The 24,612-nt window shown below is 36.9% G+C and overlaps 1 long non-coding RNA gene across 1 annotated transcript in view; it reads right to left on the bottom strand.

Moving 5' to 3' along the window:
• Positions 1-12,865: 12,865 nt before the first annotated feature.
• LOC143646130 (uncharacterized) overlaps positions 12,866-24,612 on the bottom strand; it is a 69,293-nt gene continuing 57,546 nt past the window's right edge. Inside the window, exon 6 of the long non-coding RNA XR_013157316.1 lies at positions 12,866-13,055. This is a non-coding gene — a long non-coding RNA (uncharacterized LOC143646130). The remainder of the gene's footprint in view (positions 13,056-24,612) is intronic.

Raw genomic sequence — 24,612 nt, 5'->3', positions numbered from 1 at the left:
GCTGTTTTGAGTCTTAGAAGTCAATTATCTCGTCCTCTGTATCACTTATTCTTTCTTCTCTCTCTTCAGATCTGGTGTCGTGTGCCTAACAATGTTTTTTATTTGGTCAGCAGTCTTTAATCTCTGTGGAATCTGCTATTTTTCTATTTATTCTTTCAAATTCCTCTTTATGCTCTTTACTGTCTTCTTGATCTTCTTTATGTCATTTACTACCCCACTTATTTTATTAAGTAGAGCTGTATGAATGTCTTTGATTAGTTGTTTCAATGTCTGTGTCTCCTCTGGTGTTTTAATTTGGTCATCAGGCAGGGTTATAGCTGTCTGCATTGTGATATGCTTAGTGACCTTCTGTTGTCTTTGTGACATGTAAATATCTTGATTGATTTACTTTGGGAGTTCTTTTAGTAGTCTAAGGCCTTGTGTTTGCTGGATTGTTGTAGAGCAGGGAGCAGGGCTGATTCTTTTTATTTTTACATGCTAGAAAATTTTTTTTGCCTAATGTTTTCTTATTGGAATAATTTTTCATATAAAAGATTGCATGAGGAATATATAAGAATACATGTATCATACCCATCTTATCCCACCCAGTTAATGGTAAAATGAAATAGTGAGCATTGAATAACATATACATAAAGCCACAAAGATTAATTTAAAAGCTGCTATAGGACAATGGGAAGAAGAAGGCAAAATCCACCCCATATCGTTTGAATATCTTCATAGCCACATGATCACATACAGGATTCATTTGAGAACAAAATTGGCTAGAGAATGATTATAGGAGGCCTCTCCAGAAGGGAAGATTTGTTAGCAGTTAGGTGAAAAGGGAAATCTTTTTTTTCTTTTTTTGTTTATGAAATTAGGCACAGACAGATTTTTCAAAATCATCTTGTAGGAAAGTCACGGTGGGGTTGGGTGGGGAGGAGTGCGAATGGGTGTGGGGCTGACTATGTGGAGATAGAACCTGCCATTACCTGCTTTGTAATTGCCTGCACTCCAGAACACTTTCCTGTCATGACTTTGTTACTCTCAGTAGCATTTAATGGGAAAAACAAGCAGTACCTTCCAACATTTTAGACAAGATTCAAAAATACTCAGGGGACCTGACAACACAGTGACTTAAATTGACCTGGGGCTGAGATGAGGTCTTTTTATTTTTCCTTAAAGTCAGTTTTGATGGAGATTGACTGAGATCCTGAACTTGGGGGGGGTGGTCCCAGCAATGGGAAGGTCTAATAGTATCCATATCAGAGGTGACATATGTGTGAGCCAGTGTTCAACAGCTTCAGATATTACATTCCCATAATACCATAAAGTATTGCCTTTATGACCTTGTTCTGTTTATTACCTACCACTATTACCTGTCATCACACCCAGGTCTGGACTGATATGTGAGATTTATTTGCGAAGTTAAAACTGTTTTAGGAAATTTGCTAAAGGAAAAGATGTATAAGAGCTATCTATTGTTATAAAATAGTGGCATTATGATTTGAAAGTCAAATGTCTCAAGCACAGGCACCTAAAAGATATGATTTGTCAAATACTAAGAATTCACTGAAAAATACATTTTTATGGTTATAGATGACTGAGCTGTTCAGCCCCTTCCATCCAGTCATGGACTATTGCATTTGAATGCTAGGACTTGTGAATGGTATTCAGAGATTTTATGACTTCCTAGAAATTTAAATACTCTCCTGTTGAAAATGCTAGTATCAAATTTCTTGCTTTGGCTAGTGGCTAAGGTACTACTTATTAGATGAAACTTCAAACTCATTTATTTTTTCCCCTCTTTCCAAGGTTATTTTTGTTCAGGTATTCAGATGCTGGGTTAAATTATAATTTTCAAGAGTTATAATAAATACGACTGTCATACAATTAGAAAATGAACATTTGTCCAAGATTTATTTCATGAATGAGGAAACCAGCAGGATTCTAACTCTGATTCAAAGGGTCAGAAAGATACCATTTGTTATCTATATAAAAGTTAACATCTAACTTCATAAGTCTGGGACTTAAACCAATAGTGGATAAATCCAACAAAGGAACAGTCACATGAGAATATAAATAATACTTGGGTGTGTCTGTTAAAATGTGACATTAAAAGCAATCTGTTGTCTTCCTTTTACCTTATTTCCAAGTTTTGGTTATATTTTTTTAAAACAGATGTGTTGACATAAAAGAAAGGAAAGCTAAATAAACAGTATCAGTGGAAATGATAATTTTCACATTACCATTCTGGAGTGATTATTAACAAAGACTATAAAGGCACAGCATATGAGCTCATTGCCACTAGCCAAATAATCTCTGCTTTGGTTGAGGTTCCTTGGTTGGCAGTATCCATGAGGCAATGGGAAATTTCAGATTGCCTACCCCATTAATCTGGAGACTATACATAATTTTAACTTGAATTAAAACTCTGTAGTGTGTGCCATGGTGGCTCAGCAGGCAGCATTCTCACCTGCCATGCCAGAGATCCCTGTTCAATTCCCAGTGCCTGTCCATGTGAAAAAAAAAAAAAAAGAAAGAAAAGAAAAAAACTCTATAAATCATAGGAATTATGTAGATTTTGAAAAAATAATTGTTCTAGTTTGGAAGCTGCCAGAATGGCATATACCAGAAATAGAATGGCCTTTAAAAATTTATTAAGTTGGAAGTTTACCGTTCTAAAGCTGTGAAAATGTCCAAATTAAAGTAAGGCAATAGAAATGTCAAATCTAAGGCATCTAGGGAAAGATATCTTGGTTCAAGAAGGGTGATGAAGTTCAGGGTTTCTCTCTCAACTGGAAAGGCACATGATGATGTCTGCTAGTTTTCTCTCCAGGCTTCTTGTTTCATGAAGCTTGCCAAGGGGAATTTTCCTTCTTCATCTCCAAGGCTCTCTGGCTCTGCGGGCTCTTGTGGCTCTAAAGCTTTTTCCAAAATGGTTCCCTCCTAAAGGGCTCCAGTAAGCAACCCCACCTTGAACAGGTGGAGACACATCTGAATGGAAACCATCTAATCAAAAGTTACCACCCACAATTAGAGGGGTCACATCTCCACAGATAATCAAAAAATTCCCACCCAGCAGTATTGAATGAGGGTTAAAGGACCTTGCTTTTCTGGGGTACACCACAGATTCAAACCGATGCAATTACCTATGCAGATCTGTATTTCAATAAAAATAATTTAAGGAACATAATCCTAATATGCTGAATTTTTCAAAAGATTTCATTGTTTATTAGCTGACATTAAATGGTTAGTATTAATACAATTATTTGAAGAACTTTTGTAATAAAGAGGCATTTTACCCCTCCTTTTGACAAATATTTAATTACTACTAGGTCAGAATATTTGTTTTGCAGAAGAAACAAGGACAATTTTTTTCATACAACAAATAGTGATCAAGTTTTTACTATGTAACAAACATACTTCTAGGAACTAGTTATAACATCATAGATCAAACAGGCAGAAACCCTTGGCTATAAGTTGAGCTTATATTTTATGTAGCATGAGGAGACAATGAAATAAAAGAAAATAAGATACATGGTAAAACAACTAATATGTTAGACAGTAATAATGGATGAGAAATTAAAGCATGGAAAGGGACATAACAAATAGTTGACTCAATTTTGATATTTGACTGTTGAAACTTTTGAGCCCCACTATTCCCCCTACCTTTCTGGGTAAGCTGGGCAAGCTGATAAAAAAGTCCAGCTGAGTGCTTCCCCTTTGGCACCCATGTGAAGTTAAAACTTGTCTGCACTTGCATGTGGGAACCCTCACTCCAGCACCACCCCTTAAAGACCCAAGCCAGTCCTCCCTTCCCTGCTCTCTGAAGTCATTTCTGTACCTGTTTGGCTAGCCTGTCCTGCTTCCCCAAGAAAACCTCATTGTGTTGATGACAAACTTATTCATATTCTCTTGACATGTATCTGGCATCGTCAGTCTTGACATGAGACCAATTTTGGAGTGTGTATCCATTTTGCCTCTTTACAGTGACTGCACAAAGTTTTTAGAGAGTATTGTGCTGAGAAGAAGTACTAGAGATTGTGAGGCATGTGGTTACCTTGGAGCAATGTGTTCCAGGAAGAGAAAATAGATCATGCAAAATGCCTACAAGCAAGGCCATGTTATAGATTTAAGTAACAGCAAGAAGGTCAGTGTTTTGAGAGTGGAGAGAACAAAGGGTAGAGTAGGAGTGGAAAAAGAGAGAAACAGATCAGGCAAGACCATAGGGTGATCGTTAAGACTTTTTAGCTTTTTATCCAGGTGAAATGGGAACATCCTAGAGAAATTCTGAGCAACCTAAGGTTACTTAGAATGAGTGTAATCTAATTTCAATGTAATAGAGTCACCGTTTTTTGTTTTTTGTTTTTGTTTTGTTTTATTTTAGAATAGACAAAGGCTGTGGTTGTTTGAGAGCAGGAAATACTTGGGAGGCAAGAAATGAGAGCAAATGTATCCTTGGGTGGTAACAGTGGAGATAGTAGGAGGTGGTCAGGGTTTCTTCTAAAGGTGAGCCAACAGGACTTCCTCAGATTGGATATGGAATGTGAATGAGAGGAGTCAAGAATGACTATAAATTCTGTGTCCTAAGCAAATGGAAGAACGAATTGGGCATCATGAAGCTTTTCATACGGAAGGGTAGCAAAATCAAGTAATACGAGACAAAAAGAGATTCTCATTACATTATAAAGGTTGGTCAAGGAGAATTTCAGTTAGGGAGACAGAGAAATGAGACTAAGAAACAAGGCAGGATTTCATCATAATTGCACAAAGAAAAGGAAACATTTCAGTTTTGATTTTCCAAGATGAAAGGAGAAAGGAGGAAAGAGAGGAAAAGATTGTCAGTTTCAAAGAGGGCAGCTCCTTCTGGTTCCTCAGGATAATTCCTCATCATCTGCATGGATTTGTCCACTACCCCAGTAATTGTTATTTCATCCACTCTTGGTCTTTGTCTATAAGCAGTTTGTAGACCAAAAAAATAGAACTGGTTCACTCCTCTCAATTTTTGACTAAGGCTGCCACCTACAAATTTCTGAAGAGCAGACTTTCCCCAGGTGAGTTATTGATCAAAGAATCTCTATATGTTAAAGTTGGGAATTGAGGAAAAGTTTAAAGGATATTTTAAATACCCTAATTATACCCTATGGAATATTGGAGATATACTCACCATAACATAACATAAAATAAGCTTAATTCATTAAAATTAAAGGCCAGTCATGCTGGATGTGAAATTTCTGAGCTGAAATTTCCCTTTTCAAGTGGATGTGTTGCACCTTGTATGCTCAGCTCGAGTTTTGCAGCTAGCAAATCAGAGCCTGTAGGAGTTGTCATCATAACCTCTAACTACCGAACTGAGGAGCTGTGAATATAGTGTGTGTTATTTGAAGTCTCCATGGTTGTTGACGTGGCCACTAGACTTTCAAAAATTGGGTATTAAATATTAAGAAGCTGTAATTCCCCAGTATATGTAGGTACTTGGGATCATGATGTTGAGAGCAATTATTTCGGTCTGTTGAATTCTGTCGATCAACTGCCTTACTTAAGTCCTAAGTATTGACTTTTTGTTAATGTCCACATTAGTTTTTAAATCATTGTCACCTCTGTTTATGGTAATGAAAATGTTCTGGAATTAGGTACTGGTAAGAGTTGTTACAGAATTCTATGAGTACATTAAAAACTACTGAACTGACACTTTAAAAGGGTGAATTTTATGATATGTGAATTATATCTCATGAGAGATATTATAGATAAAAAATGAAACATGCAAGCCATGTTACCTCTCAAGGAAAGGTGCTGATAACATAGGGGTTTATCTGAGTTTTCTAAAATGCTGTGAGCAGTGGGAATTACCGGAACAGTGTTGAATGATTACTCTTATCACAGTAAGTGTTAATGTTGGGTGCCCACTTTCTTCTCTATGATTGGGTCATCAGAATCTAATAGGCATACTTTATCATCCTAATCCTAGAGTGGTAGTATGGTTTACTAGTTTGAGCTCATGGTAGAATAATAAGTACCCAACTTAAAAAGCTGTCCAAAAATGATACATGTCCATATCATAATGTCCCCCATGAACATGGGAACACTATTTTGCCATTAAACTGAAAACAGAATAAAGTTTTAATGATTTACTTAAGGTCACATAGCTATTTGATAGTAGAAGATCCATGAATCTTTGTACCATTTTTTTCCATGTATATTGACAACCTGTCTATTTTTTTAAAGTAAAAATAATGCAGTCAATTATCAGGATATTTCAATGTAATCATCTATAGACTAAGACCTACAAATGAGTGGCCCATAAAGGGTGTTTGGTTGTTCTCTCTTGCTTGCAAGACAATAAACAAAAACAGGTATTTTTTCAGTTCTTAATTCAAGGTGCTTAGCACCCATTGTCTCTTACCTGCTCATTTGAGTGAATTTGTTAATTCCCACCTTCCAAGAGCTACAGGGTTTCAGTTTGAGACCCCTCCCCTTAATAATCCAAAAGCCCAGTTATCTCTTAGGTGTTTATGACACCAACTAATCTGACAATAACAGCCCATCTGAGTTTGTATGCCACACTCTCCTCACTTAAAATAACTAGACTGATAGAAGATTAGACCTAATTTAACTTCTTATAAATGTGCATTTGATTTATTCTAAGTTTGGTAAGATTTTTGGGCATTCAACAGTGTTGACCAAATATTCTTGTTTTCTCCCAGAAGTTCCTCACCTTGTGGACAATTTTATACCATTGATTCTTGAACTTAAGACTGGTCATGTGAACTTGCCTCGTCTAAATACATATGGACAAAAGTGATTTATATCACTTCCAGACAGAAACTTTGTGATCTGAAACATGATCTGATATTTTTCTTTTTTTCTCTATTATAATTGGTAATGACCAAGATTTTGACAGTTTTTCCTTTCGACTTTGGATCGCCTCTGTCCATTGATACTGACCCTGTCTTTCTCTCCTTCAATGAAACCCTTGGCCTGGCCCGTTTGATTTTGCTATTGAAAAGTGTCTTTCTGAATAACTTACTGTTGTCTAAGTCTTGATACCCTCTACTACTGGACACTACCTTGACCTTGGCATTTTATAAGTAGAAGAGAAAGAGGAGTTAAACTAGAACTACATCCCTCTCATAAGGAGAAGATACTTCCGCTTGGTAGAGGACCAATGGTGCCAACTGGCTAACTGAAACTGCATCCTGCTCTCATCACTCATCTTGATTAAGGAGGAGGTGAGTGAGCGTGAACCCTGAGGTAGTTCAAACTTTTTCCTATCTTCCATGATCACCTGACCTCCTGCTTCTGAAGGTGCTTAATCAATGCCAATCCTGTTGCTAGTGTGGACTATCCATTTCTCTACAGGCCTCATGTTTTTCATTCCTATTTAAGCAATCTCTGTGCTGAACTTTAGGATATGAGCAATGGAGGTACCACCTTGTTCTAGTTTGCTAGCTGCCAAAATGCAATATACCAGAATCAGAATGGCTTTTAAAAAGGGGAATTTCAAAGTTGCTAGTTCACAGCTCTAAGGCTGAGAAAATGTCCCAACTAAAACATGTCTATAGAAATGTCCCAGGCAAAGAGACCTTAAAACAAATCTATAGAAATGTCCAATCAAAGGCATCCAGGGAAAGATACCTCAGTTCAAGAAGGGTGATGAAGTTCATGTTTCTCTCTCAGCTGGAAGGGCACATGACAAACATGGTGGCATCTGCTGGCTTTCTCATGGCTCTACAAAAAGGGACTCTCTCCAAAATGTTTCCTCTTTTAAAGGGTTCCAGTAAGCAATTCCACCTTCGATGGGTGGAGACATACCTCCATGGAAATCATCTAATCAAAAGTTACCACACACAATTAGGTGGGTCACATCTCCGTGGGAACAATAAAAATGTTCCACTCAACAATACTGAATGAGGATTAAAGGCCATGGCTTTTCTGGGGTCCACCATACTCACACAAGAACACACCTTTTCCAGTCTAACAAGATTTTGCCCCACCCACCTCCTGAATAGTGTATCAGTTTTCCCCCTTCCTTTACTTTCCTTATCCCCTTCTGAAATTCCCATGCAGGGGGTTAAACTGCTTTTCCAGAGGCTAGTCCAGATAAATCCTTTCTTGTGTGTGTGTGTGTGTGTGCTATTTTCACATTTCTTTTTATTCAGTCTTGTGCTGGAGAGTTTAATTCTCCTCCTTTCTGCAACATGACCAATAACTGTGGTACCTAGTTAAGCAGTCTTTGCATGACTGGTTGACTTTGTGTCTGATGCTAGAGCTTGGCAAGTGGTCAGGAAGGGAGAATGGAATCAAGGTTGGAGAGCAAGAATAGGCTGCTACCCAAAAGCATGGGCTAGTGCCCATGAGGATAGCCTGAAACATATGTCAGGTTTTCTTTTGTCTCTGACCTTAGTGGAATGGGTATCCTGTAGAAGTTGGGACACTTTGTGGTAAAGGTAAATGTATACCTTGGCCCTAGAATTGGATCTAAAGGAAGGTGGAGCAGTTGCAGGCCCAGTTGTGCTCCACATCAGTGACATGAAAACAGATCAGTGACAACCTGTGTGAGATACAAAAAAGTTGCTGCTTGACTTCCACCCTCTAAATCTAGCACAAGAATCTCTCTTACAGTTTACCTTAAATGAAAACATCCAGTGAAAGGATCTATGGGGAATGTAGTTCAGTTTAACCAAGGTGACATCTTACAAGGTACCACACTGACTTTACATTAGATGGACCAAAATCTTCTCTGAAGAATAGGCTTTCCTCTTCCAATTTTTATGCCAGAGATCAGAAGATACTCAACTTCAAAAGTTTTGCCTCTAATCATTGTGAAGCTTTAGCTCTGAGTAACTTGCAAAATGGTAGACTCACACTCAATCACAGGCATGAAAAGACAGACTGATTTTGAGGGTGACAGAATTTTCCTAGAATCTAGTTTATTGCATTTGATTTGTCATAAGCTCTGCACTCCCTGTGAAAATGAAGACTGTAAAATTTATTGATCATTAAACAGTACTTAAACAGTACTTAAAATACACATTTTTAATTTTTAATTTTTATTTTTTTTTGCCTGGGCAGGCACCAGGAATCAAACCCAGGTTTCCCGCATGGCAGGCAAGAACTCTGCCACTGAGCCACCATGGCCTGCCCAAAATATATATTTTAATACCTTCTATGAGATAGGTACAGTTTCTGTCAGTTTTACAGCTCAAGAAATACCCCATCAGGTTCACGGAGTAAATAAGTGTCAGAGCTAGGATTTGAAATCAGGCCAACCTACCCTGGAAACCAAGATTTTTACACTATACAACACTGCCTTCCATTGGTTGCGTATAGTTGGGACTGCTCCCTTCTTTGTAGTTGTAGAAATCAGAGGCTTGATTCTAGAAAACTTCTCTAGCAAGTCTTAGAGGCTAACTGTAGCAAGGCAGGGTGAATGTTTTGTGTCAACATAGTAGTATTGTTGGAAATTCTGTTTTCATTTTTCATTAAGGAATTTTTTTCCTGAGATGCTCACTATCACATAATATTTTCTGACAAAAAAAAAAAAAGACAGAAAAAATATTTCTCAAAAAAATTTTGTCTATCCTGTCTATTTTTGGAGGAGATTATCATAATTTAGGTTTCTGGTTCTTTACTAATTTTCTGTTGCTGTGTAACATAACACCACAAATTTACAATCTTAAAACAATGCACATAGGTCAGAAGTTTGGGCAGGTTCAGATGAATTCTTTGTTTAGCATTTCACAAACCCAGAATCAAGAAGTTAGCCAAGCTAAACTCTTATCTGGAAGTCCTGGGCAAAAATCTGCTTCCAGACTTATTCAGGTTAACAAAGTTTATTTGACTGCAGTTGTTGGGCTGAGGTCCCTGTTTACCTGCTGGGAGCTCTAACCAGTTCTTGCACATAGCTCCTTCCATCATCAAAGCCTACAGCAGTGTGTAAGATCTTTCCCATGCTTATAATCACTCTGAATTCTCCTTTAGCTTCCCACTGAAAAAAATCTCTGCTCTTAAAGTGTTCATGCAATTGGATCAAGCCCACCTGGATAATCTCACTTTACCTTATATAACACAATCAAGGAGTAACACCCAATGATGGTCATCTTAAAATTCTACCTTCCATAGGTTTTATAATCTATGATCAGATAGAAGGACTCAACCTAGTAGCTTGGGGCAAATTAAGACATACACTTACTTCAATTTATTAAATGAAATAGAGCAATGAAAAAGAAGGCATTTAAAGTGACTGTTAAATGGAAATTTATCAACTCTCATCAAAACGCTTATCAACATGTATGACCTACTTTTCATAATTTCATCAGATACAAGAATAAGTTATTCTTAATTCAGGAAGTTCAAAAACTATCAAAGTTAATTTTGTTAAAATGCCATGATATGTACACGTACAAAAGCCTTTGCTTGGTATCTTGCCCTGGTTGTCCCTTTACACATTTCCTAACATTCCCGACATGCTTGAACTTGAAGCAGAATATCGAAACTTCCTTTTTCTTTATATATGTACATTTTCCACATCTTTGCATCTGTTTCCATGATAGGCCCAGACATGTTGAAAGTAAAATAAACAATGGCATTGGCCATTCTATAGTGGTTATGTTCCATAAAACGTTTCACTCCAACATGTTAAAATAGTCAAAACAATTAAGCCCTCCTCATGTCCCTTTCCTCTTTTCATCTAGATCCTCCTCTTTGTTCCTAACTGGCAATCTGCACCTCCATAGCTCTTGAATGGAATTTGTGACTATGAATATAGCAATTATCCTAAGTAGTAAGGCATTCATTTTAAGCACCATTAAGTACCTAATGATTCCTTACAAGAGCTCTTGGGCAGTTTGGTCAATTACCCCAGCAAGGTGGTGCCAATGGATAATTGCCTCAAATTTATGCTGGACTCTGATAAGTAAACTGACCTTGGTTTTATTCTATCCTAATCTCTTCCATTTTCTTCCATCCTTTCTAGATTTATCTTTCCTTCAAGCTCCTCTGGCCTTATCACCAAATAATTATTGTTTTCTACTTCTTTAATATATCTTTTCATTCAGCTGATGGTAATTCATTTATAAAGTTCTGTTACCTTCTGTCTCTTTAGATCATCAAGATTCCCTGTAATAGTTAGAGGCACACATGGTGTGCCTAATTAGGAAAGAGTTCCATCTCTGTAATTATAGAAAGAAAAAAATAACAAGGTAACTCATTAGATAGTGTTACAGTTAAGTCTTTTTTAGCTTAATAAAAACTTTATTTTCATGAATCAAGCTTCCTATCCTGAAAGCTACCCCTATGCCACATATTCATTAGTTCAGATATGGAATTTTAAAAATGCGAATTATTGTGTGCTTTCTTAGAGCTTTCCACTTCTCATTTCACTTAGTCTTCTCAACAATATGTTGAAGTATATTTACAGGACAGGACACAGGCTTAAAGAAGTGGAACATCTTTCCTAAATTTGCATGACTGCTAATGGGGAGAGCTGATATTCAAAGCAGCACCCTCTAAGTTTAAAGCCATAGATATCACTTATAATCTCTGGCTACACACACATTCTCTTTAGGGAAGGGAAGGGTGGGGACAAGAAAAAGAGCAGGGACATATAGGAACCTCACTCCTTAAAGAAAAGGGAAGGGAGCTGATTTTTAGGCCATCCCAGACTGGAGTAGAGAAAGAATAAATTGAAAAACGAACCGACTCTCATCTTTGAAAGCAAAATGTTGTAGCTGCTTGGTAACTGAAGCTTTGGAAAATCTTATAGAAATAGGGAAAGACACCATTAGAAAAACACAAAGATCTGACACAGAGTGAAGAAAAAGTACCTTCTTGAAACTTTCTTAATGATAAATATCAAGAACTGTTACATTTGTGAGTTATTACCCTACTTTGTATACTAATAAGTTAGCTTGCCATAATTTCATGAATTCTAGCAGAGGACATGAGATGGCTGGATCAGAAACAAAGAATGCTTTATTACTCCAAGCAGTAAGAACATCCAGGGTATAGCATTTGTGCTAGCTCCCTTGGCCCCAATTCCCAGAGGACGACATGAAAGGGCCACACAGTGGGCTGAATTATAATGAAGGAGACCTGAGTTTAAGGAAACTGAGTTGTTTATAATGGAAGGTAAATCCTTCCCTCAGGGTAAAATGATCTGTATTATACTAGATGGTAAATAAACCTGATCTTTGTTCCTGAAGGACATATCATGTCTATTTTCCAAGGCCATTTCCTATGCAAACACCTTTGAAAAGTCAGTCAGGCATAAATGCAGTTAATGCCCCCAGACTGTGGAGAACTGTGAGAGACTAATGGAGAATTTCACAACTCTCTGCTGTTAAGATCTGGATGAGACAGGAATGGGCAGCAGCCTAAAGCCCATTATCCACTAGCACTGATACAATCTTCAGTTCTAATCTCAGTGTCATCCTGGATTCTCATGTGTCCCTCATTTGCCACTAGCCTCTATCGAATCTATCAAGTCTTACTGATAATACGTATACACTACTTCTCAAGTACTTTCTCTCCTACAACTACCTGATTCAAGGCATATTGATTTCTCCTATTGACAATCTCTTAACTGTTTCTTTTTTTTTTTTTTTTTTTTTGCATGAACAGGCATTGGGAATTAAACCCGGGTCTCCGGCATGGCAGGCTAGAAATCTGCCACTGAGCCACTGTGGTCCACCCTTAACTGCTTTTTTAATGACTTTTAATTTAAATTTTTTTCCCTGTCCTGTCCTTTTACAGTCAGTGTGTCTCCCTAGAGCAACCATAATGATCAAGTACAGCATTTAATATGATAACGCCACTCCCACATTAAAACTTGTCTTAGTTTCTTAGGCTACTATAACAATGTTCCAAGGACTGGGTGGCTTTAAACAACAGAAATTTATCATCTCACAATTTTGGAGACTGGAGGTCCAAAATGAAGGTGTCAACAGAGATATGCTTCCTCTAAAGTCTGCAGGATTCTAGCAGTGGCTTGCTGGCAATTCATGTCATAATTGAACCTCTGCCTCTCTCACATGGCTGTCTCTTGCTCTGTCTGTGTCCAATTACTTTTCCTCCTGAAGATACCAATGACATTAGATTAGGGCCCACCCTGATCCATTTTGGCCTCATTTTAACTAATCATGTCCCTAAAGATTCTGTTTCCAAGGAAGATCACATTCATGGGACCAGGGGTTAGAATTCAAGCATATCTTTCTGTGGAGATATGAATCAATCCGTAACAAAACACGTCAGTGATTTCCATTTGCACTTAGAAATCCAGCCCCTAACCACAAGGCTAACCTCATCAAGCTTCTTTCCCTTTTGGGTGGTTTGAAACTATGTACCTCAGAAAAGCATGTTCTCAAACTTAGTACATTCTGGGGGTATGAATCCATTGTAATATGATAATTTCACAACTTCATTTTAAGCGTGACCCACCTAATTCAGGATGGGTCTTAATACTCTTACTAGGGTCCTTCAAAAGAGAATGAAATTCAGATGAAGAGAAAAAGCCAGGAAAGCAAGAGGCTGAAAGCAACAAAACCCAGAAGAGAAGGAAGAGACCAGCAGATGCTGCCCTTTTCCTTGGCATATGGCAGAGGAGCCAAGGATCATCAGCAGTCAGTCTTCAGGAAGAAAGTATCACCTCAGTGATGTCTTTATTTGAACATTCTCATGGACTCAAAACTTTAAGCTTGTTAGCTAATAAATCCCACTGTTAAAAGCCAACTCATTTTATCGTATCTTATTTCAGCAACCTAGCAAACTAAAAGCCCTCTGTTCCAATTTGTAAGCTGCCAGAATGCAATATACCAGAAATGGAATGACTTTTGAAAAGGGGAATTTATTAAGTTGCAGGTTTACAGTTCTAAAGCTGTGAAAATGTCCAAATTAAGGCATCCAGGGAAAGATACATTGATTTAAGAAGGCCGATGACATTCAGGGTTTCTCTCTCAGCTGGAAAGGTACAAGGGAACATCTGTGAGATTTCTCTCCAGAAATCTTCAACAGCTTTCCTGGGGCTCCATCTATTCTATTGGCTCTGCTGATTCTGGTGCCTCTAAAGCTTTTTCCAAAATGGTTCCCTCTTAAAGGGCTCTAATAAGCAATCTCACCTTGAATGGGTGAAGACATCTTCATGGAAACCATCTAATCAAAATTTACCACCTGCAATTGGGTGGGTCACATCTCCGTGGAAACAATTAAAAAGTTCCCACCCAGCAATATTGAAAGAGGATTAAAGAACTTGGATTCTCTGGGGTATACAACAGATTCTAACATGTACAACCTCTCTTTCTTCCTGAAAGTTTTGGCACTAGTTCTGTTTACTTTACTTCCACTTCTTCACAATTGTATCTTTGCATGGCTCATTCCTAATCATTGAGATCTCAGTTCACATATTTCCTCCTCTCCTTATATCTTACTTTCTCCACCAGCCAAATCTTTCTCTATGTGATGTCACTCTCTATCTGTTTGTTAAGCTGTCAGAATGTGATATACCAGAAATGGAATGGCTTTCAGAAATAGAATTTAATAAGTTACAAGTTTACAGGTCTAAGTCTGTGAAAATGCACAAATGAAGGAAGCAACAAGAGGTTACCCTCACTCAAGAAAGACTGATGCTTTTCATAACACCTCAGTCAGCTGGCAAGGCACACAGTTGGAGTCTGCTGGTCCTGGCTCCTGGTTCCATTGCTTCCAGCTTCTGATGCCAGAAGTTTCCTCTCTAAGCTTATGTGGGCATCCACTTGGCTTACTCTGGGACACAACTCTGGGTTCTGGCTTGCTTAAAGTCTGCTGGGATGGAGATTTCTTCTCTTCAGGTTTTGGCTCTTTCTGTGAGTCCTTGTTTAGCACCCAGGCTATTTCTGTCTTGCTCTCCAATCATTTACATCAACTCTGCTCCGAGATTCCTACAAAATGTTTCCCCTTTTAATGAACTCCAGTAAACTAATCAAGACCCACCTTGAATGGACAGAGTCACAGCTCCATCAGATCAAGAGATCACGCCCAAATTGGGCGCGGCACATCTCCATGGAGATAATCTAATCAAGATTTATGCTCCACAGTGCAGAATTAGGACAAAAGAAATGTCTGCCTACCACAAGATTAAATCAGAGTTTAAACATGGTTTTTCAGGGGTACATAATACTTTCAAACAGGCACACACTCTCATCTACTATGTTTATTCATCATATTATTTGACTTTCTATTTCATTTCTGTTTTCTCACTTCTACTCTTAATGTAGCCTCTTGAGATCTAGGACTTGGAGACTTTTAATCACTCCTAGAGTCTTAGCAGCTAAAACAGAGTTGCTATTGTTTAGAAAGCATTTGCTGAAAGAATGTAGGGTGAGGGGCATATTTAGCAAAGGGTACAGGGTTTCTGGAACTGTGACTATCTATGAAAGGTGATACCTTTGTATTGTTGCTCCTGCCAGTGATAGTCACTTTAGCAGCAGCTGTAGTAGCAATGTATAAATTCTCTTAGTGGCATAAGGATTCTGCACAACTTCAGGGCAGTCAGCCAAGGAGAGTTACCATAGCAACCTGGAAGCATAGTACTATCAGGAATTGGCAGACAATCACAGCTGCCAGAAAACCTGGGGAATTTCCCCTTGCAACAATGGCAGCTCCATTCCTCACCACTCCACACATATGATCTTCTTTTTTTTTTGGTTTGTATTCTGCTATAGAAGACAGAATTTGGAGGAGCTTGTGTGCAGAATAACTATTATTTCCTTGCATCTCTAGGCTGGTCACCTGAAGATAATGGCTTGATTTTCTGTCTGCATTTGATTTGTATATCTTATGGGGAACAGTGTTTATTAGCCTGAGTCAACATCTTATCTTCTCTGGTTCCACACAAGGCAAAAGGGGGAAGCCAGCAATAGGTGACTGACAGAAGATAGGATTCATTATTAACTTCTGTTTTTTTTTTTTTTTTTTTTTTTTTTTTAAATGGGCAGGCACCGGGAATCGAACCTGGGTCCTCAGGCATGGCAGGCAAGCACTCTTACCTGCTGAGCCACCCTGGCCCACCCTCATTATTAACTTTTAAAAATAATTTAATAATAACAGCTTTTACTTCTTTAATGAAAATAATAAATTTATCAAAACCAACCTGTACCCTTGTGTATTAGTTTGCTAAAGCTGCCAGAATGCAATATATCTGAAATTGAATGGTTTTTTTAAAGGGAATTTATTATGTTACAAGTTTACAGTTCTAAGGTCAGAAAAACGTGCAAACTAAGGCATCCAGGAAGAGATAACTTGACTTAAGAAACACTGGTGTCTGCCAAATGAGAAGCCATGTGGCTGGCATCTGCTGGTCCTTGTTCTTGGTTCCCTTGCTTTTAGCTTCTGATGCCAGTGGATTCCTTTCTAAGCATCTGTGGGCCTTCACTTAGCTCCTCCAGAACACAACTCTGGGGGTGGGACACTCCTGGCAATAAACCTCTCTTAGGAAGTTAGCTGGTTTTTCATCTATTTGATTATAGTAAGTTCCATGTGCCACTTCTTTTCTAAACCTACTTTTTAGCTTTGTTATATTTCTTTGTTTTCTTGCTCTCATTCCATAGATGTTTGTCCTTTTCTCTCTCTTATCATAATTGTGGCACCTGATCCTATCAGAGTTCTATGGAAGCACCATATCCTTAGTCTCTATGTTAAATTATTCCATCCAATTGGATGTACAAAAGATTTGCCACTTATTCAAATCAAATACTCTAACAAAGGATATAATGGTTACGTGCGTGTCCCTTTTTTAATATGAATGAGTTATATCCAGTCATTTTGCTCATAATCTTACTCAGTTTTATTGTCTAATAGTTAGAAATAATTGTCATTTGCATCTTCCACTATTGTATTGGACTTACTTTAATGTTGACTGTTAACTGGCCAAAATAGTTTCTGAACTCTACTCTTTCTTGTAGTGCCTTACGAAATAAGAATTAAGGTACACTTTATGTTTTTCCGTCCTTGCATAAAGGCACAACCTCATCAGGTCATGGTTTATCTTTCATAATATGGCAAGTGACAGTTTTACTAAAGTTTTGACACCACATAATATGTACTACCTTCTGTTTAAGCTCTAATAAGATTTGTCTTCCTGCCTACTATCTAAGCTGTTGACACAGATTTTAGATTTTTCATTCTGGCAGTACCCTATGCTTGGTGCCAATTTCTATACTAGGTCAGAGAGACCATGCTGTAATAATAAACAATCCTAGATCTCTTTGGTTTAAAACGAAGGTTCATTTCTTGCCCATGGACATGTCAATAATGGACTGGCTGGTCCCTGTTTCATATTATCTGTGCTCTGGGACACAGCTGGACAGACCAGTCCCTATTGGGACACATTGCAGGCCCTTTTGTATGGAGAAGAGGAGACACACTAACACAAAAAGTAGATATCAAAGATTCTGAAAGTCACTTGTTCCTATAATTCCTATTGAACAAAACAATTCATGCAGCTGTTTCTGAGTTCAGTAGGGCAGGGTCTTAAATCCTACCTCACTGGTGGTCACCCCATCTCACAAGACCAAAAGCCTGGCCCCCATGGGGCAGGGGTCTTTGTAACACTACATAATTATGAAAGCATGAAGTTTTCCATAGGTCTTTAGTCTGAAAGGGGGTGACAAAATCCCAGACAGGGCAGATTCAGGCTTTGTGGAGCTGAGGCTTGTACAATTTTGGAGGGCCCCACTGAGGAAAAAAAAATATATTAAAAGTTTAAAATATAGAATTACATAAGGGCCTGAAATTGAAGCTTCATTATATTCAAAGTAAATGTACCTCTGATAAAAACAAAAACTATTCCTGTGTTAAAAAATTAAAACATGGGGCGGGCCGCGGTGGCTCAGCGGGCAAAGTGCTTGCCTGCCATGCCGGAGGACCTCGGTTCGATTCCCGGCCCCAGCCCATGTAAAAAACAAATAAGCAAACAAAATACAATAAAACAAGAAAATGTTTAAAGATGTTTCCCTTCTTCCTTCCTTCCTTCCTTCTCTCTGTCTTTCCTTCCCTTCCTCCCTCTCTCTTTAAAAAAAAAAAAAAAAAAAAAAAAAAAAAAATTAAAACAGCATATGGATCTATAATTCCCAGTATTATCTCTCAGCTAATTATCAGCAGAGATGCAGATTCAGGTGCTCTGGTTTTACCAGCCATACTCTTAAATACTCACCTGAATCACAAATTAGAAGGCAAAGCTCTAGATGGAATTCTAGCCATCCTTTCCTCCCTTTCCTTCTCCAAGTATAAATCTAGGACGGAAGAAGAGTTCTTAAAAATTGACAGTGTGGAATCTTTAAGGAAGGTGTTTTATCATGTGTCTGTGTTTTGTTTTCTCCTGAGAGAAATTTCCCTCTTGACTGAACATGGTTTGAAGTTTGTAGGAGTTAAAAGGTTGATGTCTAACCTAAAGCTTGCAGACACAAGTCTAAGAGGAAATGCAGACTTGAGCTTTCAGGATCTGCAACTTCAATAGAAGCTGAGATATGCAGATAAAGCACAATGAGGTGTGCAAGAGACTTGCTTAAGGGAAATTAACATCTAGCATCAGAAGTATTTACTTCCTGGAACTTGTTTCTGCATTGTATAGCTTTGGCATGCAAACAACCTTTATCACCTTTCTTGCTAGTATATAATTTTGTACTTGACTGAAAATAAACTTGTCTGAAGACTGTTGTCTCTGGATCCACCCCCCATCCCTTTCTCTCTCTCATTTCACTTCAACATTCCTTAGGGTCATAGCTGTGGGCCAACAGAAGTTAGTTCATTCTTCTGAACTAAAGGGTTTAGGTTAATATATCAGTAGTGAATTACTGAAAGTTTATTGGGTTGAATTGGATTAAACTGAATTGAAGTAAGTAAAAGTTCAGTTTTTCATCCTGTTATGGTTATTTTAATTTAATCATGCAGACATTTGAAGCATGGTCTTTTTCTTTTTTTCTATTATCAATTCTACCTTTTCTCCTCATTCAAGAAAAATATATAGAAACTTAGTCATAAAAATAGCATATGATTTTTATAGATAATGGGTAAATGCATATGATTTTGAAAAAGTAAAATGTGATAAACACAACCCATACCTCAGTGCAATCAACTTCAAAACAAAGTTAAAACAACACAACCTCAGGATCCCACATTGAGTTGGCCTTGGTTTGGATGTCACTATTATTCCCTGGAAGTCCAAGTAATAGATTTTCCTTATGCTTGCAGAAAATTGTTCATATAAAGAACGTACCCCTTCCCCAGCCTAATTTTAGTTGCTCTTTAAAGCTGCAAGGCCAACACATTTTTGACTTTAATTTAATCATGCTACAGTATGTTTATGAAAATTAATATCATCCTAACAACTTGTAGTGGTAATATAAAACAATAGAGATTTTTGCGTAAAATAGGCTGTTCCCTTGGTTGTTTTAATGGCATTCTCTTACAACACACATTCCTAATATTTATGACTTATCTGTGACACAAATTGCATAGCTCTCCTAACTTTGTGAACTTGGATTTGAAAACAATGATAAAATAAATAACTAAAATAAAGATTTGCAAGCTAAGAGATCATCTTTTGGGCCCAAGGCCTGTTACTGCAGATGCTATTAAAACAGAAATCTTTCTCTAAGTACAAAAGCCACAATACTAAATTTGAGATGATAGTTTAAACATTATGACAGCTAATTAAATTTTACTTTGGTGTTTTCTCGCAGCATGTTTCACTTTTATCAATTTAATGAACAATGCATTTTAATATATGCATTAATATTATCCTAGATCAGATTCACTTTCCACCTACCACTAAATTTTGTAAAAATATTAAGATGTTAATGTTGCCAAATATGTCTTTTTGTATCAGAAGTTTAAGAGTTTAACCTTAAAACATCACTCTATTTCTATTCAAAATAATATTGACTAATTAGTCCCAAATGTATTTCAACATTTATATAAACTGTCTACACTTAAGAGGTAATATATTTTAAAAAGTTAAGGATTTTCTAAATAAAGCAGCATTTTCTTTTGTTTGCTCTCCCACTTCCTTTGTCAAACCCTAATGGTGCTTTCCAGTTTAATTTTCACTTCTTCCATTTTCTACGTAATTTGTAGCTTTTAATTTTAGCCTTCTCATTCTTCAGAGTCGGTGGGAAAAAGATCTTATTACAACGCATAAAGAAAAACACTAAGAATCTTGAAACTTGATATCTCCTAGAAAATCTAGATTATTATAGTCTATTACTTATATCATTTATAGCCAATATATTATATTTCTCTGCCACATACTTAGAAAATAAGGCCAGCTTAATCATGCAAAATCAGCTATTCAACCCAGTGGTAGATATTCCTATACCCCAAGATTTTCACACTTTTACCTAGTGACCACTTGAAATCACCAATGATTTTCAAGACTCAAATAGTGCTTACAAAGGAAATTCAATCTCTGGTTGATTTGGTGATCCCAGCAGAGTTTTCTTGTGTTCTATCCTGGCCTGAGATAGGCCCAATGAGAGAAAACACCCATGAATGAGTTGCCAGTTGCCCCAAAAGCTATTATGTTTTTCTCCATTTTAAATACCTCATGACAATCACCTTTTTTCCATAATGGCTTTATCAGAGTCTGGGGAATAATGAAGTGCATGTGGCAACATCAGGAGTTTACTATGGTGTGTGATCACTATGGGCTTGATTTTGACAAATGTACCAACTGAAATGTAGCTGTTTTTATTGTTTCCGTTATTTCCTGGATTGGAGATTTTGACCAAATATTTTCTACTTTTCTTCCAACTTGAGACACCTATCTATAATGATGGCTTTTTTTTTGAAATCACATGAGTTCAGGTTGCACTGCACTTTAACTCCATCTTATGACTAAGGACTGTCTCCCTTTGGAAGGATGTGAAATAGATTTTCAGATTCCAGATCAATGTACAAGTCTGATCCCTTTGGGAAGCTGAATGGTTTTTAAGTCAGTCAGACCATAATTTGCATCTCAGGTGAAATATTTACTCCCCTTATGATCTTGGGGGCATGTGTTTTAATTTTACTGAGCCTTATTTCCCCTGGCAATAAGCAAAATTAGGTAAACATAACTTACAGGGTGGTTGTAATTATTTCTATGATGTAAAGCATGTGAAAGAGTGCCGAGTACAGCATCTGCACAGCGTAAACGCTTTTTTTATAGTGGTCACCTTTCTTTCTTCACTTGCTTACATCTAAATCATGGTTGAGAGCAGCCTTGGCAATTAAGTGTTAAGACCCTTAGTTGGATGGTCATCCTTTTAATTCTGTTGGAGAACAGAGACTTAAAGAGAAAGTGAAAAATTGGGGAAAAGGAACTGGAAAAGAGTTGGAGATCTGCGATGTTGCTCTACCTCTACTACTTCTTAGAAATTAGACCTTGGCTATACCTATCTGCATATAGCAGTACATGGACTAATATTCCCAAATTTATCTCCCAACCCTAACAACTTCAGTCTGTTACAACATTATTTACAGAATGATAGCATATTTAACTTGACCTGAATTTGTTATGTTTGGTTAATCCCTGAGCCACCCAGTTATTAATTAACTCAACAATGGATCATTTGATGGCAATCAAAAAGATATTTAAAAACAACCACTTAGTAGATAGAATTTCTGATTTTATTTTGTTTGCTTATTTTACAAGTGTTACTGCGTGGAAGATATGGTATTTAGTACATTGGCTTACTGGTACCTTCTGCTAAGGAGTGTCGCTTTACTGTATACTGCTCCAAATCCATCATGTTTTATTAATGGTTCTTCACCTGGGAATTCCTTGTTCATCTTGGCCACAGTACTGCTTTGAATTTGTAGTTCAGAAGGAAAGAGGATAAATATTTCTGCATATGTTACCATTTTTTCTTTCATTAAAATGGATTTTTATTTTTTTAAATCTAAGGCTATTGGCAAATAGAGGTAAAATAAGGAAAATTAAGGAAAGCAGAAAGATAAACATTTTAATTGAAGTACTAAATTAGAAATTTGTATCTTGGAAGAGATTTTATATTGAACATCAATGAATTTGCCCTTTTGATTTTTTGATCTACTCTGAAGATAAATATTCTTTCAGTCTATCAATATTTCCTGAGATTAGGGAGATGTCTTGATGTTCAGTATTCCTTAGTATTTCAGAAATGGAAAATGCTGGATAAATCGAGAGTTTAATATGGACATGGAATTAGCAGGTTTGCTGATGCCTAAAAGAGAATAACCTGTCCTTAAAAATATTTCACTTAAGAACATCGCACATTTCTATAATTAAGTAGCTACATACTTGTCCTCTCAAGTATCTGACACTGATAAGTTTTCATCAAATGAACTTATGTTTGAAAAGAGTTTAAATGTACTTACTTGATGAAACCATTAACTGCTCCCATGAAGACTAAAGTTATATACCCAATAAATATAGAAACATTAAATTATAATATTTATGTAATGAATATTTCCATTCATTGCCTCATATAAAAAATATGTAAAATGAGTGCAGGTTATTTGCTTCCAGAAAAGCATTCTAAGAACCTTTTGAAGCCAAGAGTTCCATCTGCTCTTCATAGATATGAACTAATTTATTCCAGGATTGTGTTCATGGAAATAAATGCAAATATCTATTTCACAGTACATTTTTAACCTTGGAACAAAAGAAATTAAATACTTCTGTGGATGATGAGCCATGGAATTTGCTAGCTTTAGCAATGTATAATAATCTGTCAAACAATCAGGCTGATTTTTAAATACTGCAATAACAAGTTTTGCAATTCAGAAATAAAGAGAAAAAGAATTACCTTATAGAGCTCTTGCAAAATAGGAGGAATCTTGAAGGAATAATTATGGTGGGGGGGGATGTATGAAAACCTGTTCTACCTTCTTTTTCAGTGTGTCTAACTTCTGAATCCAAGGCTAGTTAGGATCAGTCATATCATCTCTAGGGCAGCCTAGGGCCGCTCCAAATTATCCAAACAACAGCTAGGGAGAAGATTCTAAAGGAATAAACTATGTGCCTGTCAGTATGAGGTCATAGAAGCACTAATTTCTTAGCATGGCACTTGGCTTTGTTTCTGAATATCATGCACAATATCTCAACTCCATCCCTTTTCCAGTATTTTCAACATTGCACCTTAGTGCTGCAGTGAATAATCACTCACTTCAGAGTGCTAAATATGTAATGAAATAAAAATTATAACAAAAAAAGAAGAGGTGTGGAACTACTTGTCTTCAGCGAGGGTTTTCTATCAGAAACACTAAGTCATTAAAAAGAGAAATTTAGTAGTTAAAAGAGTAAGAAATGCCATCAGTTGTTATACCAGGCAATAACATGGACCGTGTTGTTCAGTTACTCATGAAATACAGAGAAACATATTTGTTTAACACAGCCATCTCTGTGAATTCCCCAATCAAATCAAATCAATTACCCAGTTAGTATTAAAGGTCACAGCTTGTGAAGGTCTTATTTTATTATGTAATAAATAAAACTTATTTATATTACACAACAGGTAGCCACAAATCCCACCTAGGATATTTAGAAAAGAAAAATTACTTTGAAAGAGAATAACACATTGAGAAAAGAAATAGCAATGAAAAAGTAGTTTTCTTATCTTGTAGAGAGAAAATTAAATCTTCTCCAGGATGACTATAAAAAGACTTTTCCTTGGCAGTACATGCTAAAGTCAAAATGTCTTCACCTAACTGGAGACTATAGCTTGCCCAAGTCATGTGAAACCTGCCTGCAGCCACCTGATGGTCCTCAACTAAAGGACTCATTTCTTTAGTTCCTATTTCCAATTAAAATGCATGGTCCCTCATTAAAAATTCATATTTTAAGACAGTAGTGCAAGGGAAATAAACAGTTCTTGCAGGGTGGGGGTGGAGGTGAGTTCAATTTGAAGGGAGAGAGTAGGAGAGATATTTCCCATGAAAAAAAAAGAAAGGAGCACAGAAAATACAACTGTACGTGCTTCAAGTACTTGTCTCCCTGTTCTGTACCTCCCTGGAGTGTGGACTCTGGCCAGTCCCTTGAACTGTTTCTGGATCAATGCTTCTCTGTGGGGATGGAGACTGGTGGTAACTGGCAGACAAAATAAGTAGAAACTTTGCAAGTAGGAGTTTAGAAACTTTTATAGCAATTTGATATTCCTGTGACATCCACATATAGGATTTGTGAACTTGTTTTCTTGGAAAGCTCTAGGCAGATTGGGTGTCACTAGGTTTTCCTCATGAGGTGAGCTCTAGAGTAGCCACACACATTTTACTGTGTGGTATTTTAAGGTGAATTTGTCAATTGTAACTAAAGATATATATATAAAGAATGTATATGTTTCATCAACCATAATCTGTTCAAACTGGAATCCATTTCTTACATCAAAAGATAATATAAATTTAGTCAAACTTTATGGAGTAAATTCTTAGAATTGTCTGCTGATGCAGGAGTAAAGATTAATTTTTAAAATGCAGAATGACTTGCTTTATTTGAATAAAAGTCAAATATGGATATCCTGAACTTGCTGAAATTGCTTTAAGAATTCTTTCTATTTTCCATCACTATTACCTCTGTGAGACCAAATTCTCTAGGATCCATGTTTTAAAAAACAAAACCAGAAGGATTTATATTGACTATTT

The sequence above is a fragment of the Tamandua tetradactyla genome, chromosome 9 (assembly GCF_023851605.1).
Source record: "Tamandua tetradactyla isolate mTamTet1 chromosome 9, mTamTet1.pri, whole genome shotgun sequence".
Lineage (NCBI taxonomy): Eukaryota > Metazoa > Chordata > Mammalia > Pilosa > Myrmecophagidae > Tamandua > Tamandua tetradactyla.
Note: the sequence above shows the minus strand (reverse complement) of the source record. Positions and strands in the feature narration are given on the sequence as shown.